The following is a 19150-nucleotide window of genomic DNA, read 5'->3' as shown; positions in this document are numbered from 1 at the left end:
AAAGGCTTACAGCACCTGGTATTCCCAGGCAGTCTCCCATCCAAGTACTAACCGGGCCCGACCCTGCTTAGCTTCCGAGATCAGATGAGATCGGGCGTGCTCAGGGAGGTGTGGCCGTAAGCCTATTGACAGTTTGAATTTGGGCCTTTTATAGAGTGTGTGGACATGTCCTAAAAGAATGATTGACTCCTTTTTTTCCAAAATGTATTGACCTCAATCAAAAAGGCTTACAGCACCTGGTATTCCCAGGCGGTCTCCCATCCAAGTACTAACCGGGCCCGACCCTGTTTAGCTTCCGAGATCAGACGAGATCGGGCGTGCTCAGGGAGGTGTGGCCGTAAGCCTATTGACAGTTTGAATTTGGGCCTTTTATAGAGTGTGTGGACATGTCCTAAAAGAATGATTGACAGGTTTTTTTTCCAAAATTAATTGACCTCAATCAAAAAGGCTTACAGCACCTGGTATTCCCAGGCGGTCTCCCATCCAAGTACTAACCGGGCCCGACCCTGCTTAGCTTCCGAGATCAGACAAGATCAGGCGTGCTTTTTTTTTCTCTTTTTATTATCAAAATATACTCAATGTACAATATTTACAACATAGTATATAATATCACAAGACATACACGAAACACACTACAAAATAACCCAAAACCTATCCAAACACAAAAAACAAACACTCAATCACAACCATTTACTATCAATATCCCTTTAAAAGTTAAAGCACACTTCCCCACCTTCACCCATTGATATCAACCTATTCCCCCCACACATTGCACCTTCGACATCACACACTCCACCCTTACTCAACATACCCACATGTGTCTTAAACATAGAAACAAATATATCCCACACTCCCAATCTTCTCTTCTCAAAAAACGCATAATTCCGCCGACAATACACTGCATGTCTTACAAAACTCAAAACTATATTTAACAGATTAACATTGACCCCACTACATTTTCTCGACACCCCAAATAACACCATATCCTCCCACTCAAACTTACCCAAAAATGCATTATCCCAATTTTCCCACACCATCCCTTTCACTTTATTATAAAACACCTTCAATTCAGGACACTTTATACACATATGCAACAAATCCTCAGGCAACAGACCACAAACATCACATTCTCTCGGTATGTCATGGTCTATCTGATGCAATACAACTTTCGTGAAGATCCGATTATGCCGTATCTTAAAATCAGTACTTTCACACTCAATTTTATTGGCAGGAACATACAGGTTACCCCATATAGCCCCAACATCTTTTTCAGGAAACACCCGGCTCCACATCCTCTCCGCTGCAGGCCTGGCAGTCACCAACAACAACCTGTACATTAGTTTTGTTTTGATGCCTGTAAATGAGACAGTCTTATCTCCAACCCCAACTCTCAAGTTTGGAAAAACAAACAGATCTTCCCCCACCCCTTCCGCATTTACAATGGCCACCCATTCCACTGGTATACTCTCCTTCACCTTATCATACATATTTACAATAGTGCCCCTCCAGACCCAATCCGTATATTCCCCCACAGTATCAACAATAGCCTGGTTACTTAAGAGGCCAGGGATGACCTCATAAGCGAAATCTTTAATCATTCGCAGCCCAGCTCTCATAAAAAGGGGACTATATAGCACCTTGCCATCATGTAAAACCTTTGGATTCAGGAACACCGGCTGATTCATGACAAGATCTTTATGGTCACATTTAAATGAAATAAAAGAAAGAAAATCCCCCCAGGCTCTGAATACCTCAGCATAAAATGTAGGTATCATATTGTACATTGGCTTCTTCCACACCATTAAAAGACCACTGTCCTTGCACCCACCACCTTCATACAAATAATGTTTAAAGAAACCCCTCCATCCATATCCCCCCATCCCTTATAAATACTTTTGCACAAGCTTTATCCTAGATGCCTTCCTCTTTACATTAATATCTATCAGGTTAAGACCTCCATCCTGCAAATCAGCTGCTAGAGTGGCTCTTGATATCCTTGCTCCCTTTCCCCTCCACACAAATTCAGAGATCAGTGCCCTTATTTCCCCCAAAACCCATTCCGGCATCTCAATTACACCCATGACATACATACATTTAGACACTAATAACGAGTTCACCACCACCACCCTCCCTTTCAGTGTAAGTGTTCTCAACCTCCAAAATGACAACGTCCGTTTTATCTTATTAATTACCCCTGTCCAAGTTCTAGCCGCAGCTTCTCTTTCATCTACCCCAATCGTCACCCCAAGTACTTTTATATAACCCTCAGCCCTCCTAAACTTGTACCCTCCTCCAGTATCCCTCACCCCACCCATATACAACACCTCTGTCTTTTCCACATTCACCTTAGCCCCAGACGCCCTCCCATATAATTCAACACAAGCCATTATTCTACCCACACTCTCCTCATCTTTCACAGTACATGTAATATCATCTGCGTATTGTTGCAACACACTAGTGCCCCCTCCTGGTACAGTAATGCCCCTCACAAATTTGTCTGCCTTCAACAGTGCTGCCAAAGGCTCAACAGACAAGCAAAATAAGGCAGCGGACAGTGGACACCCTTGTCTCACTGACCGCTCCAGTGGGAAGGAGTCAGTGAGTAACCCATTGCATTTAACCCGGCTCAGTGCAGAACCATATAAAACCGAGATCCACCCCACCATGCGATTCCCAAAACCAAATGTGCGCAGGGTCTGCAATAAAAATGAGTGTTCCACCCTATCAAAAGCCTTATTTAAATCCAGACTTAGCACAATGCCCCCTTCAATCCCCATCTGGCGTACCACATCCCTGATTGTACATGTTATATCCGCAATGTCCCTCCCAGGGACACCATATGCCTGCGTCTCTGTAATTATACTCCCCATCACCTTGTTTATACGTGCAACTAAAACCTTGGCTAAAATTTTATAATCAGTGTTCAGCAAGCTTAATGGTCTATAATTACCCAGGTCCTCTCTGCTTCCCTTGTTTTTAAACAGCATGGTCACCAGACCCGGTGCCATGGATTTCGGAACTTCCTGTGTCCGTTCCATATCCCGATAAACCTCCCACAATATAGATGCTAAACTATCCACAAATTGAATATAAAATTCACTAGTCAACCCATCAGACCCCGGACTTTTGTTTTTATTACCCGCCAATATAGCCTCCCTTATCTCCCCCACCGTTATATCTTCGTCACACATCCTCCTCTCATCACCAGATAATTTAGTGTCTAAAAACCCTAACACCTCCTCAATACACCCTGGATCAGTACCACCACTAGTATACAACTTACGATAAAACCCCTCCACTGTGTCCATAACCCCTACCAGATTTGTGACCCGACCCCCCTCCTCATCCTTTAGTGCCGTAATGAACGCCCTACTCTGTCTCTGCTTCTCCAGGCCCAGAAAAAACCCAGTATTTCTTTCCCCTTCCAGTGCATATTTGGCCCTACTTCTCACTATTGCCCCTTTACATGCCCTCCGTTCATAGGTGTTCACTGCATCCTGTGCATCTAGAAGACCAAATATATCATGTACAAACCCCGTATCCACTTTCTCCCTCTCTCTGTCAAGGCGTTTATACAAGGCCACCCTCTCCCTTTTTAAAATAAAATTCCTCTGCCTGGCATAATCCAAGCTCAACCCCCTAATCTTCACTTTCAGACCTTCCCACCACATCCCTGCGTTAACACATCTTAATTCATTTGACAGTTCCCTATTTATACACTCAAAGATCACACTATTATACTTTTCTTCTTTCAAAAGTTCAGCGTTCAAACACCACACCCCACCCCCTCTATTAGGCACACCAGGTCCCAGCAAAAACCCCATTGAGGCATGATCACTCAAATAATTAAAATCATATCTAATTTGATGAACATAAGGCACCACATTCCCAGACCCTAAAACATAATCAATGCGGCTCTGCTTAAGACAGTTCAATACCACCTGCCTCCTTGAGAACACCCTTTTACTTGGATACACATCCCGCCATATATCAATCAACCCATACTTCTTCATAACCCCCATTAAAACACCCCGTGATACATCAGTGCGTAGCATTGTACTCTGTGATAGATCTAGTCTCGTCATTTGAACATTAAAATCCCCAACTAGTAGACACTGACCCACACAATATTTCCCCAGTGATTTGAAAAACACAGCCCGGTCACTCTCCTTATTTGGTGCATATACATTTACCAAAGTGTATTCTACATTTAAAAATTCAAATCTAACCACTAAAATCCTGCCCCCCTCATCTGCATACACCTGCCTAATATTCTGCACACTACCCCTTTTAATCAATAGCGCCACCCCACATGAACGCTCACCAGCATTATTACAATAAATCAATTCAGTCCATCTCTTTCGGATTCCACCCATCATATTATCAGTCCAATGCGTCTCTTGTATACATAAAATATCAGCCTTCAGGAGCTGTATCGTCTGTTCAAATCGTTCCATACTTCTCAACCCATTTATATTAACCGAAATTACACTCACCATTAGGAAGATGCAATGAGTTAATTCCATCATCACGACTCAGACAATTTCTTCTTCTTGCTAGTAGCCTGTCTCCATCCCGTCTCTCCTATCCGCTCCTTTACAATTCCATCCGTAGCTCCATCACCATCTCCATTGGATTCCTTCCGCTTCGAGGTTTCACCTTTTTCCGCCACGCCTTCCGACCCAGTGTTAGGAATTATCCCACCTTGGGCCGTAGCCGCCCCCTTTTCAGAAGGAGCAGTATCCGCTTCCTCCCTCGTGCTCTCCGGCTCTTTTTCATTCGCCATCAACCCCTCCAAATCAACATTGTCCAGACTAGGCCCCAACTCCCCCTCATCCTCCGCCGTATTTCCTCCACTCTCGCCATCTTCCTCATCTTTGTCGCCTTGTTCTTCATCCTCCGCCTCGACCTCCTCTTCCACCACAGTCTCCTCTATCACCACCTCCGCCTCCTCCCGTTGATCAGCTATACCACCATCTTGTTCTCCTCCTTTTGGCCCAGAGCACCGACAGCGAAAGCTCCTCTCTCCGCAGCCTTTACATGCCGGTCCCGCCTTCCCAATACACTCTCTGGCATAATGCCCCCGTTCATTACACCGCCGGCACTTAAATTCAGGGCATTCCCGAACAATATGGCCAGGTTGAAGACATTGCCTGCAGACCGCAGCTTGCTTGTCGTGGATGACCCTAAAATACTGAGCACCCTCCATTGTCTCAAACTTAGCTGAATAAGGAAGTGAGCGCACCTTATCTGTAAACCTCACCTTACATATTCTTGTGCCATCAGCAACATCCGTCTTCGGCCACATTCTCCTCCTAATTGGACCAACCGCTTCCACCTCCCATCCTCTTAATTTGTTCAAAATCTCCGAATCACTTATATAAACTGGTAAACTCATAAACGAAACTTTCATCTCATCCGACGATATTTCCTTCACATGGACAGTATTGGAACCAATTCTCAGTCCATCCATAAGTCTCTCTTTCCCGCAAATATGCGACATTGTAATTTCATATTTTCGAGTTCCCTTACGCCAACACCCGAGCACAGTTCCACCAGCTTGCTCAATCCCACGTAGAATTTCCAATACAGATAATTCTTGATCCCCGATGATATCCACCTCCATGGTACAAGCCTTGTCGTATGATTTCTCCTTCGGCGGGATGGCACCAGTATCATCCCTGTCGTGATCCTTTCTCATTGTAGAAAGCCGCGCCTTAGTTGTGGAAGCCATTTTGATCCGTCCGGTTACTCACATAGACAACAAAAAAAGGAGGAGGAAAGAAGAATTGTCCCCCACACGGCAGTTGCCGCATGGGGCACAACAAGTAATGTCCTCAGAACTCACTCACTCAGTGGCACAAAACCAATCCAAAAAAAACAAAACAAACAGAATCAACACCCAAGCTCCAAACAGACAAACAGTCAAATCTCAATCAGCACAACTCACACCACCTTAGCTTCCCAGATCAGACGAGATCGGGCGTGCTCAGGGAGGTGTGGCCGTAAGCCTATTGACAGTTTGAATTTCGGCCTTCTATAGAGTGTGTGGACATGTCCTAAAAGAATGATTGACTCCTTTTTTTCCTAAATTAATTGACCTCAATCAAAAAGGCTTACAGCACCTGGTATTCCCAGGCGGTCTCCCATCCAAGTACTAACCGGGCCCGACCCTGCTTAGCTTCCGAGATCAGACGAGATCGGGCGTGCTCAGGGAGGTGTGGCCGTAAGCCTATTGACAGTTTGAATTTGGGCCTTTTATAGAGTGTGTGGACATGTCCTAAAAGAATGATTGACAGGAATGATTGACAGGAAGGCGACGTGGAGCAGCATGGAGAGGGAGCGTTTAAAAGGAAAGACTCGGGTGGAGAAATTACTTTGAAAGATGTAGAACTTCTTCGATCTAAAAGGCTGGATAAGAGGAGGAATATGGCTGTCAAGAAGTCGAAGGCAAATCCATCATGATGCGCTGGATAATTATCTTAACTCAAATAATGGTGCGTGTTATTTCTTTTAACACGAACGGGTTGCGAAACATGGACAAATTCGAGCGAATGGTGATTAGTTTCCGAGCGGACATTATGTGTTTGCAAGAGACGCACTGGACAACTTCAAAGATGGAACACGTGAAGGTAAAATGGAACGATTTGATTTTCTTTAATAATGGAAGTGAAAGAGAATGTGGAGTGGCGATATTGATGAAAAAATATGTAGTCAAAAATGTTAGCCAATTGTATGCTGATGAGAGTGGTAGAATGCTGGTAGTTGGGTTCGAATATCAAGATGTAAAGTATACACTGATTAATGTATATGCACCAAATGTTGAATCAGATCGTGCTAATTTTTTTGGAATGATTAGTACATTATGCCGCGATGACTGTATAGTGGTGGGGGATTTAAATGTTAAATTGACTAAGCTGGATGCTCACAGGAGCGCTGAGTTCCGTTCAGATAAGTCTAGGACTGTATTGAGTACTGTCATGGCTACAAATAATTTGAGAGATGTGTGGCGCGAACAACATCCTAGTCGGCGGGAGTACTCTAGAAGGCAGGTGGTCATGAATCAGTTGAAACAGAGCCAGCTGGATTATTGTCTGGCTGCTGAAGATGTGGTATCATATATTAGTGATGTTAGTTATGTGTATAGTTCCTTAAGTGATCATGCATCACTGGGGTTTAGACTAGGTAGGGTGGTGCCTGGTAGGGGGGGGGGGTGTATGGTGCTTAAATGCCAGCTTGCTAAAGGAGAGTCAATACGTGGAGATGGTGTTAAAATGCATCAGCGATGGGTTATCACAGGAAACATATAGGAATAATGTTGGGATGTGGTGGGAGAGTGTTAAAGAAATGATTAAGGTGCTGAGTATAAAATATGCGAGTAGAAGAAGCTTCCTTTTGAAGAAGAAGGGGGTTGAGTTACGCAGGAAGTTGGATATAGAAATAGAGAAGGCAGAACAAGAGGTAGAGTATGACATCACAGGGTTTATTCACGCACAGGCAGCTTTTCATGAGTTTGAGAGAATTAGGTGTAAGGGGGCAATTGTGAGAAGTAAGGTCCAGTATGCAAAAGAGGCGGACAGGTGTACTGGGTTTTTTTGGGGGTTAGAGAAGAGACAGAAGGTACAGAATCAGATTACAGAGCTTGTGGGTGGGAGTGGGGAGAAGGTGACTGATTTAGTGGGGATTATGGTCACGGTCGAATGTTTTTATAGAGATTTGTTTAGAAAGGGGAATCTAAGTCAGGGATGTATTGATGAAATGATGAGCCATGTCAAGAGTCAGCTGTCAGCGGGGGAAAAGGAGATGTGTGATGCAGACTTAACAGTCATGGAAATACGGGAAGCTATTTCTTCCTTAAATTGTAATAAGAGTCCGGGGTCTGATGGGTTGATAAGTGAATTTTATAAATCATTTGTAGATATTCTGGCACCTATTTTATTGGAGGTATATAGGGATATGGAGAGGAGTCAAGAAGTCCCGGAGTCATTGGCAATGGGTCTGATAACTTTGTTGTATAAAAATAAAGGGTCCAGGGGGAGGCTAGAAAACTACAGGCCTTTGTGTCTGTTGAATGTTGATTATAAGATTTTGGCTAAAGTGTTGGGCAATAGAATTAATAGGGTGATGGGTAGTATTATTTCAGAGACTCAGACATATGGTGTACCGGGAGGAGCATTTCTGACACAATATGCACGTTAAGGGATGTGATTAGGCATATGGCAACGGATGGAGGGGTGGTGTTGGGCCTAGATTTCAACAAAGCGTTTGATAGGGTTGAACATGCGTTTTTGATGCAGACGCTCCAGACATGCAGTCACAAAGACCTGGTTCTGAACCAACCAGTGTATTTGAATCCCAAAATTTGTTATGGTGATAGGGTGTTGTATAATCCCCTCTTTATGAAGGCAGGATTGAGACGCATTAAAGATTTTGTGTACGAAGTGATACCAGGATTTCTGAGGGTATCCATAATTCAGAGTGACAAGTGCGGGGAGGATCTGTTTGTATTCCCAAATTTGTATATGGGTGATAGTGAAGACCAGAAATCCCTGGCATGTGTTACAACCAAGCAATGGTATAAAATGTTACTGGTGACAGACTGGCCTGCGGCCGAAAGAATGTGGGTACGGGTTTTCCCTGGTATGGATCTATCAAAGTTGTGGAAGAATGTACATTTACATGGGAATAAAGCTGAATGTGGCTTTAATGATTTTAAAATCAGGCATAATAGAATTTTCACTAAAGTGGTGCTGCATCAAATTGATCATGTAATTGACAGAAAATGTGATGTGTGTTGCTGTGCCCCGGAAACGTTGTTGCATATGTATTTAGAATGCCGGGAACTTGAGGATTTCTATTGTATGGTTAGAGGGATGCTGGAGAAGAATTGGAACAAGGCCTTCCTAGGAAAGTATGTATGGAATAGGCTTTTATTATTTGGTGTGACTGATAAATATGAGAATGTGAATGTGTTTCTATTGAATATTGTGCTGAGTTTTGTGCGGTATGCTGTCTTTTGCAGGAGGAACTATGCCTTTTTCGAGGGGAAGGGGAGGGAAGTGTGGGGCATTTTTGTTGCTCTCTTTAAGAAACACATAGATATGTTTGTATATGATGATTTGGATCATTTTGATGATTTGTTTGTGGTTGGGAGTGGTTTACTGGTGAGGGCTGAGAATGGTGAAGTAGTTTATAATTTTTGAAGGTTAGATGTGATTTTTTGTTTTGTTTCCGTTGGTTTCTTTAATTTGGTTTGATGGGAATTAAATGTATGCCTGGCTATGGATGCAATGTCTTGAGGAATAGATGATGCACTGTAAATATAATTTTTGATAATAAAAAGAGAAAAAAAAAAAAAGCACACCAAATCTCGTCTGATCTCGGAAGCTAAGCAGGGTCGGGCCCGGTTAGTACTTGGATGGGAGACCGCCTGGGAATACCAGGTGCTGTAAGCCTTTTTGATTGAGGTCAATAAATTTTTGAAAAAAATCCTGTCATTAATTATTTTAGGACATGTCCACACACTCTATAAAAAGCCCAAAGTCAAACTACCTTCCGGCTTAAGGCCACACCTCCCTGAGCACGCCCGATCTCATCTGATCTTGGAAGCTAAGCAGGGTTGGGCCTGCTTAGTACTTGGATGGGAGACCGCCTGGGAATACCAGGTGCTGTAAGACTTTTTGATTGAGGTCAATCAATTTTTGAAAGACATCCTGTCAATCATTCTATTAGGACATGTCCGCACACTCTATAAAAGGCCCAAATTCAAACTGTCAATCGGCTTACGGCCACACCTCCCTGAGCACGCCCAATCTTCTCTGATCTGGGAAGCTAAGCAAGGTCGTGCCCACATTGTCCTTGGATGGGAGACCGCCTGGGAATAGCAGGTGCTGTAAGCCTTTGTGATTCAGGTCAATTCATTTTTGAAAAAATTCCTGTCAATCATGTCCACACACTATAAAATGCCCGAATTAAACCGGCCTTTAGGCTTACGGCCACACCTCCCTCAGCACGCCCAATCTCATCTGTTCTGGGAAGCTAAGCAGGGTCGGCCCCGGTTAGTACTTGGATGGGAGACCGCCTAGGATCACCAGGTGCAGTCTGCCTTTTTGATTGAGGTCAATTAATTTTAGAAAAAATTCAAGTCAATCATGTCCACACACTATAAAAGGCCCGAATTCAACCGGCCAAAAGGCTTACGGCCACACCCGACTCAGCACGCCCAATCTTGTCTGATCTGGGAAGCTAAGCAAGGTCGTGCCCGCATTGTCCTTGGATGGGAGACCGCCTGGGAATAGCAGGTGCTGTAAGCCTTTTTGATTGAGGTCAATTAATTTTAGAAAAAATTCCTGTCAATCATGTCCAAACACTATAAAAGGCCCGAATTCAACCGACCAATAGGCTTTCGACCACACCTTCCTCAGCACGCCCAATCTCGTGTAATCTGGGAAGCTAAGCAGGTTCGGGCCCAGTTAGTATTTGGATGGGAGACTGCTTGGCACTAACAGGTGCTCTAAGCCTTTTTGATTGAGGTCAATTAATTTTAGATAACATTCCTGTCAATCATGTCCACACACTATAAAAGGCCAGAATTCAATCGGCCAATAGGCTAGGTAAATTATATTTTGAGGCTATAATATCAAAAGACAATAGTGACCCCTTCTCAAATAGATCACCAATCCTATGTATACCATTAGCCACCCAAAGGTTAAAACCAAGGTCCATAGTACTTGGCAAAAACTCTGGATTGTTCAGGATTGGAAACAGAGGAGAGGTTGTGTGGATTTTGTCTTCTAATCTTTGAATAGCACGCCATGCCTTGAGAGTATTGCGTACTAAAGGGTTATCACACATAGCTCTCCTCAGCTTAGAATCACAGACAAATAGTAAGTTTTGCAAAGGGCATTGAGACTGTGAAGATCAAGCCAAACTGATTTAGGATCTTCATTAAGCCACCTGCTGCAGCCTAAGCCTGCCACTTATGATACCGGGTCTTCACTTTATCTTCAATTAATAATTCCAAAAACCAAAACAGCTATTGGTCTAATATCATTTCAATCTGCTGCTGCTCGGGACTGGAATTTGCTCCAAAAAATTCTCAAAATTGATAAGCTAATTTCAACGTCATCATTTAAAGCTGTAATATCACTCTTGTACACGGACACATGCAGCTGTTTCTCTTCATAGTCATAAACAAAAATAGGAAAAGGAAAGGATAGGAAGGAAGGGAAGGGGAAAGGAAAAAGAAAGATTTTTTTTTGGAGCAAATATTTCTATGTACAGCTATTCTTCATTTCTATATACACATACCTGGTTAAAGTGGTCTGTTGTCTACTATGTTGAATTTGCAATTGTATTTATGTAATTGCTAACTTGTAAGTATCTATAATGTTTGTTGTCATTTTAACTCTACTTCCCCTTTTCCTCTAAGTGGTTACTCCACTTGTCAGGCCGCCATTGTAAATAAGAACGTGTTCTTAATGACTTGCCTGTAAAAATAAAGGTATAATAAAAACTCAACAATGAATCGAAGCTGGCAAACCAACTGATATAGTTTAAAATTTGGGAGATCCAAACCACACTTTGCACCAGGGAGCTGATGCTTTGATAATTTCAACCTGGGGTTTCTCTTGCTCCAGATAAATGAACTTAACCACCCATTCAACTCTTTAATAACCTCATTAGACAGTAAAATCGGAATCATCTGCATAGGGTACAGTGACCAAGGTAGGACATTCATCTTTATCATGGCAACACGTCCCAGCCAAGACAGAGGGAGAGTCATCCACCTGGTCAAATCATCTCAGATTTTTTCCAGCACTGGTGTAATATTAAAAGTAGGGGTTATATTAATACCTAAATAAATAAAACCTTCCTCGGAATATTTAAAAGGAAAAGAGGGAGGTTGATTTGGGACTTCATATTCCCTATAAATAGGGCGACTGATCTAGAAAAAATTATCTTGTACCTGGAAAATTGATCAAATTCCTGAATGAGGTCAACAACCGCTGGTACAGAGGTCTTGGGGTCCGAAAGAAATAGTTACACATCATCTGCATATAAGGAGATTTTTTACCCCCCAGAGACACCCCCGACACAGCTAGATTCTCTCTTATCTTCTGAGCAAATGGCTCCATTACTATCACAAAGAGCAATGGAGAGAGGGGACAGCCCTGTCTTGTACCCCGGGATAAAGAAAAATTATCTATGACCATTGGTAATAACCACGGAGAAGGGATCTTTATAGACTATTCACACCCACTTAATGAAATATTCACCTGGAGGAAGTGTCTGGGGAGAGGGAAGTCTGGGCATCCCTGCTTAGACTGCTGCCCCTGCGTCCCGGCCCCGGATAAGCGGAAGATGATGGATGGATGATGAGACTGATAGAGAACAGAGTAGAACTGTTTAAATATTGTTAGTAATAATAGCATCAAAATAACGCACTCCCATAGGGTCTACTACAGAAGTAATAAATTGTGTGTCAGAATCGGGCTTTGTTAAATGAGCTAGATATTGACTAGGTTTATTACCCCATTCATATAATTTTTGCTTTGAATATAATATATTTGAATGAGACTGTCAGACGGATCGGTGCAGCTTCTGCAGTAATGCAGTCGATGTATCGCTCTGTCGTGGTGAAGAAAGAGCTGAGCCGCAAGGCGAAGCTCTCGATTTACCAGTCAATCTACGTTCCTACTCTCACCTATGGTCATGAGCTTTGGGTCATGACCGAAAGGACAAGATCCCGGATACAGGCGGCAGAAATGAGCTTTCTCCGCAGGGTGGCCAGGCGATCCCTTAGAGATAGGGTGAGAAGCTCGGTCACCCGGGAGGAGCTCAGAGTAGAGCCCCTGCTCCTCCACATCGAGAGGGGTCAGCTGAGGTGGCTTGGGCATCTTTTTCGGATGCCTCCGGAACGCCTTCCTGGGAAGGTGTTCCGGTCCCGTCCCACCGGGAGGAGACCCCGGGGAAGACCTAGGACTCGCTGGAGGGACTATGTCTCCCGGCTGGCCTGGGAACGCCTCGGTGTCCCCCCGGAAGAGCTAGAGGAAGTGTCTGGGGAGAGGGAAGTCTGGGCATCCCTGCTTAGACTGCTGCCCCCGCGACCCGGCCCCGGATAAGCGGAAGAAGATGATGATGATGATGATGATGAATGAGACTGATGAGTTAGCAATGAATTTAAAGGTTCGCACAGCACTTATTTTTTCGAACAAAGCTGGGGAGGGATCGTTCAAGTAGCTACTGGTGGCAGTATTTAACTCTGACTCAAGGTGTTTCTCTAACTGCTTTCTTTTTTTGGTTGCAAAGTATGAAATGGCAAGGCCTCTGATGTATGCTTTAGTCGTCTCCCAGAGAAGTGAGGGATTATTTGTAGATCCTGAGTTAATAGATACAAATATCTTAAACACTGAATTAAAGTATGAGAGAAATGCTCGTACGCGAGCGCCTGGTGGCCGGGCCTTTCCCCATGGGGCTCAGCCCGAACGAGCGATGTGGTGCCGCCTTCCCGTGGGCTCACCACCCACAGGAGGGACCATAAGGGGTCGGTGCAGAGAGGATCGGGCGGCAGTCGAAGGCGGGGGCCTAGACGACCCGATCCCTGGACACGGAAACTAGCTCTAGGGACGTGGAACGTCACCTCGCTGGCGGGGAAGGAGCCTGAGATCGTGCGTGAGGTTGAGAGGTTCCGACTAGAAGTAGTCGGGATCACCTCTACGCACGGCTTGGGCTCTGGAACCACACTCCTTGAGAGAGGATGGACTCTTTACCACTCTGGAGTTGCCCATGGTGAGAGGCGGCGGGCTGGTGTGGGTTTGCTTATAGCTCCCCAGCTCTGCCGCCATGTGTTGGAGTTTACCCCGGTGAACGAGAGGGTCGTTTCCCTGCGCCTACGGGTCGGGGATAAGTCTCTCACTGTTGTTTGTGCCTACGGGCCGAACCGCAGTGCAGAGTACCCGACCTTCTTGGAGTCTCTGGGAGGGGTGCTGGAAAGTGCTCCGACTGGGGACTCTATCGTTCTACTGGGGGACTTCAACGCCCACGTGGGCAACGACAGTGACACCTGGAGGGGTGTGTTTGGGAGGAACGGCCCCCCTGATCTGAACCCGAGCGGTGTTCAGTTATTGGACTTCTGTGCTAGTCACAGTTTGTCCATAACGAACACCATGTTCAAGCATAAGGGTGTCCATCAGTGCACATGGCACCAGGACACCCTAGGCCGCAGGTCAATGATCGACTTTGTTGTCGTTTCATCTGACCTGCGACCGTATGTCTTGGACACTCGGGTGAAGAGAGGGGCGGAGCTGTCAACTGATCACCACCTGGTGGTGAGTTGGATCCGATGGCGGGGGAGGAAGCTGGACAGACTCAGCAGGCCCAAGCGTACTGTAAGGGTCTGCTGGGAACGTCTGGCCGAGTCTCCTGTCAGAGAGATCTTTAACTCCCACCTCCGGCAGAGCTTCAACTGGATCCCGAGGGAGGTTGGAGATATTGAGTCCGAGTGGACCATGTTCTCCACCGCCATTGTCGAAGCGGCCGCTCGGAGCTGTGGCTGCAAGGTCTCCGGTGCCTGTCGAGGCGGCAATCCCCGAACCCGGTGGTGGACACCGGAAGTAAGGGATGCCGTCAAGCTGAAGAAGGAGTCCTATCAGGCCTGGTTGGCTTGTGGGACTCCTGAGGCAGCTGATGGGTACCGACAGGCCAAGCGGACTGCAGCTCGGGTGGTTGTGGAGGCAAAAACTCAGGCCTGGGAGGAGTTCGGTGAGGCCATGGAGAAGGACTGTCGGCTGGCCTCGAAGAGATTCTGGCAAACCGTCCGGCGCCTCAGGAGAGGGAAACAGTGCCCTACCAACGCTGTTTACAGTAGAGGTGGGCAGCTTTTGACCTCAACTGCGGATGTTGTCGGGCGGTGGAAGGAGTACTTCGAGGATCTCCTCAATCCCGCAGTCACGTCTTCCATTGAGGAAGCAGAGGATGATGGCTCAGAGGTGGACTCGTCCATCACCCGGGCTGAAGTCACTGAGGTGGTCAAGAAACTCCTCGGTGGCAAGGCACCGGGGGTGGATGAGATCCGCCCTGAGTACCTCAAGTCTCTGGATGTTGTGGGGCTGTCTTGGTTGACACGCCTGTGCAACATCGCGTGGCGGTCGGGGACAGTGCCTTTGGGATGGCAAACCGGGGTGGTGGTCCCTCTTTTTAAGAAGGGGGACCGGAGTGTGTGTTCCAACTATAGGGGGATCACACTTCTCAGCCTCCCCGGGAAAGTCTATGCCAGGGTTCTGGAGAGGAGAATACGGCCGATAGTAGAACCTCGGATTCAGGAGGAACAGTGTGGTTTTCGTCCGGGCCATGGAACACTGGACCAGCTCTATACCCTCTACGGGGTGTTGGAGGGTTCATGGGAGTTTGCCCAACCAGTCCACATGTGTTTTGTGGATTTGGAAAAGGCATTCGACTGTGTCCCTCGCGGCGTCCAGTTGAGGGTGCTTCGGGAATATGGGGTCCTGGGTCCTTTGCTAAGGGCTGTCAGGTCCCTATACGACCGAAGCAGGAGCTTGGTCCGCATTGCCGGCAGTAAGTCAGACTTGTTCCCAGTGCATGTTGGACTCCGGCAGGGCTGCCCTTTGTCACCGGTTCTGTTCATAATTTTTATGGACAGAATTTCTAGGCGCAGCCAGGGGCCGGAGGGTGTCAGGTTTGGGGACCACACGATTTCGTCTTTGCTCTTTGCGGATGATGTTGTAGTGTTGGCCCCTTCTAACCAGGACCTTCAGCATGCGCTGGGACGGTTTGCAGCCGATTGTGAAGCGGTGGGGATGAGAATCAGTACCTCCAAATCCGAGGCCATGGTCCTCAGTCGGAAAAGGGTGGCTTGCCCACTTCAGGTTGGTGGAGAGTGCTTGCCTCAAGTGGAGGAGTTTAAGTATATAGGGATCTTGTTCACGAGTGAGGGAAGGATGGAACGGGAGATTGACAGACGGATCGGTGCAGCTTCTGCAGTAATGCGGTCGATGTATCGGTCTGTCGTGGTGAAGAAAGAGCTGAGCCTCAAGGCGAAGCTCTCGATTTACCGGTCAATCTACGTTCCTACTCTCACCTATGGTCATGAGCTTTGGGTCATGACCGAAAGGACAAGATCCCGGATACAGGCGGCCGAAATGAGCTTTCTCCGCAGGGTGGCTGGGCGATCCCTTAGAGATAGGGTGAGGAGCTCAGAGTAGAGCCGCTGCTCCTCCACATCGAGAGGGGTCAGCTGAGGTGGCTTGGGCATCTGTTTCGGATGCCTCCGGAACGCCTTCCCGGGAAGACCCCGAGGAAGACCTAGGACATGCTGGAGGGACTATGTCTCCCGGCTGGCCTGGGAACGCCTCGGTGTCCCCCCGGAAGAGCTGGAGGAAGTGTCTGGGGAGAGGGAAGTCTGGGCATCTCTGCTTAGACTGCTGCCCCCGCGACCCGGCCCCGGATGAAGCGGAAAAAGATGAAGGATGAATGAAGAAGAAATGTATCATCTTTGAGTAATAAATTCTTAAATCTCCAACTTCTAACAGGTCTAAGAAACCCCCTCACACAAATATCTAGCACCACGGTAGCGTGATCCGATATAACAATATCTCCTATGTTGAAGCATGAAATTTTATGAATTATAGTCTTAGGAGCAAAAAAGTAGTCTATCTGAGAGTGACACTTATGTGGGTGAGAGAAAAAAGTGAATTTATGCTGATGCGGGTTCAGAGTGCACCAAACATCCAAAGATTCTAAGTCATCACACAGTGCGGCAAGAGCTTTGGAGTGTTTGGTGAAGAGAGAGTCCCTGGGGGGGGAAACGGTCTAATAATGAATTCAATAAACAATTCAAGTCTCCTCCAATAATACACAATCCAGATGCGCATTCTTTAAACTCTAGAAAAGCTTTTGTAAGAAATTCTGAGGAGTAATTAGGAGGACAATATATGTTTAAAAGTGAAATTTCTTCTGCGTTCACAGTCCCCTTAACCTTTTCACGCGTGAGTTTCAAATATTCCTTACCGACCCCCCAGCGTGAGTTTTTTTGCACGTGACTTCGGTACTCTGCAGCATTTGAACTCACGCCAGCCTTTGAACAGTCACCTTGCTAGGTAAGGAACACTACATGCATTGCATTGCAAGCTTCTCTCGTTGACTCGAATTCTAAGAGCTACAAAAGTTGGTTGATTTATTACTGTAGCTAGCTAGAAAACGTCAGCTAACCGCTAGCAAACGTCAGCTGCCTGCTAGCTAACAAATCGTGACCAGTTATTCAATGCAGTGAAAATGAATAAACTATATAAAATGCATACAACGGGGAACGTAACTTCTAGAAAGTTTTTGCAATGGTTTTGATCGGTAGTAGTCGCTAATATAATTAGTTTTTGTGCATTAGTGTTGGCTGTCTGTTGGTACGTAACTAACACTTCTTGTCCCGATTTGAATGCTTTCTACCTGGTTAATATCATAGTATGGTCTTGAAACAATTACAATCAGGAAATATAGTTATAAACACTGTTTGAGCTAAATGTGAGTAAATAATAGCGCGGTTTTACCAGCCATTGTTACGTTACTTGTAGCTAGGTATGCTAATGGTGCGTTCTAAACATGACGTTCTAATCACACCAGTGTGATCGTACGCTCCAGGGACCACTCTAGATTGATCACACTGGTGTGATCGTACGCGCCAAAGGGTTAATAATAATGTATCTACCATGTTTGTCCTTAATACTGTCTGTGACACTAAAAGGTATACTTTTACTAATTAAAATTGCTACTCCTCTACTTCTTCTCGTAAAGGATGAAAAGTGAATTTGACTGACCCATTCATAATGTGTGAGATTCAAATGTTCGCTATCACTCAAATGGGTTTCTTGTAATAAAGCTACATCTACACTCACCTAAAGGATTATTAGGAACACCATACTAATACTGTTTGACCCCCTTTCGCCTTCAGAACTGCCTTAATTCTACGTGGCATTGATTCAACAAGGTGCCGAAAGCATTCTTTAGAAATGTTGGCCCATATTGATAGGATAGCATCTTGCAGTTGATGGAGATTTGTGGGATGCACATCCAGGGCACGAAGCTCCCGTTCCACCACATCCCAAAGATGTTCTATTGGGTTGAGATCTGGTGACTGTGGGGGCCATTTCAGTACAGTGAACTCATTGTCATGTTCAAGAAACCAATTTGAAATGATTCGAGCTTTGTGACATGGTGCATTATCCTGCTGGAAGTAGCCATCAGAGGATGGGTACATGGTGGTCATAAAGGGATGGACATGGTCAGAAACAATGCTCAGGTAGGCCGTGGCATTTATACAATGCCCAATTGGCACTAAGGGGCCTAAAGTGTGCCAAGAACATCCCCCACACCATTACACCACCACCACCAGCCTGCACAGTGGTAACAATTTGCCCGTGTAAACCCCTTACGTTCCATGTGCAAAGTCTTAAGTTACCAGCCATTACTTAAAGAATAGAACAGGTGGTGCTCTCCCTCTCTTTAAAAAATGTCCACAAACATTACCCTGTCATTAGGTCCAGTAAACAGATACGCGTGTGTCAAGGCATTACAGTAAACAATAACATAAATCAAAACAAGCCAAACTGGCAACATGAAAAGAGAAGAACAAAAGTAAAGACAAGAATAGCACAAAATGGAGAAGAAAAAATAGGAAAAAAGGGTCCGTTTCCCCACGTTGAGGGGAACATTCTTCATCCCAAAAACAGTCAGTCTCTTATCCAGTAGCAACGATACAAAAAAGTAACACACCCAAAATACGAACGAAAGTTATCAAGATAGCCCCTGTCACTCAAAAAACAGAGAAACAGAAAATAAAGAACGCAAACTAGAACTCACGTCGCTCCGTATTAGAACGCAAGAAGCCAGATCAACCAGACTTCCGCCTGGCAGAAAACCTGACACGGATCAGATGCTCGTGCTGGAATTTGAGTCGCTCTTATCCAGGTACTGCGAGACTGCAGCCGCCGTCTCGAATACTTTAAGTGTACTTCTTGACTTGACTCATAGCTTGGCTGGATACAGCATCGCATAGCGAGCACCCATATCTCGGAGTCGCTGCTAGACCACGTTAAAATCCTTGCGCTTCCGTATCACTGAAGCTGAAAAATCCTGCTAG

At 45.6% G+C, this 19150-nt stretch overlaps 4 non-coding genes and 2 pseudogenes across 4 annotated transcripts; 3 read left to right on the top strand and 3 right to left on the bottom strand.

Moving 5' to 3' along the window:
• Window positions 1-3: 3 nt before the first annotated feature.
• LOC114837635 lies at window positions 4-122 on the bottom strand. The gene has a single exon (XR_003781064.2). It is a non-coding gene; the product is annotated as a 5S ribosomal RNA (ribosomal RNA).
• A 102-nt stretch (window positions 123-224) lies between these two features.
• LOC114837632 lies at window positions 225-343 on the bottom strand. Its single transcript, XR_003781061.2, has one exon. It is a non-coding gene; the product is annotated as a 5S ribosomal RNA (ribosomal RNA).
• Window positions 344-6113: 5770 nt separating this feature from the next.
• On the bottom strand, window positions 6114-6232 carry LOC114837405. Its single transcript, XR_003780923.2, has one exon. It is a non-coding gene; the product is annotated as a 5S ribosomal RNA (ribosomal RNA).
• A 3326-nt stretch (window positions 6233-9558) lies between these two features.
• Window positions 9559-9677, top strand: LOC114835733. The gene has a single exon (XR_004575453.1). It is a non-coding gene; the product is annotated as a 5S ribosomal RNA (ribosomal RNA).
• A 103-nt stretch (window positions 9678-9780) lies between these two features.
• On the top strand, window positions 9781-9899 carry LOC114835731 (annotated as a pseudogene).
• Window positions 9900-9987: 88 nt separating this feature from the next.
• LOC114837083 lies at window positions 9988-10106 on the top strand (annotated as a pseudogene).
• The last annotated feature ends 9044 nt before the right edge of the window (window positions 10107-19150 follow it).

Source organism: Esox lucius, chromosome 24 (assembly GCF_011004845.1).
Source record: "Esox lucius isolate fEsoLuc1 chromosome 24, fEsoLuc1.pri, whole genome shotgun sequence".
Lineage (NCBI taxonomy): Eukaryota > Metazoa > Chordata > Actinopteri > Esociformes > Esocidae > Esox > Esox lucius.
The sequence above is the reverse complement of the archived record's forward strand: the minus strand, read 5'-3'. Positions and strand labels throughout refer to the sequence as shown.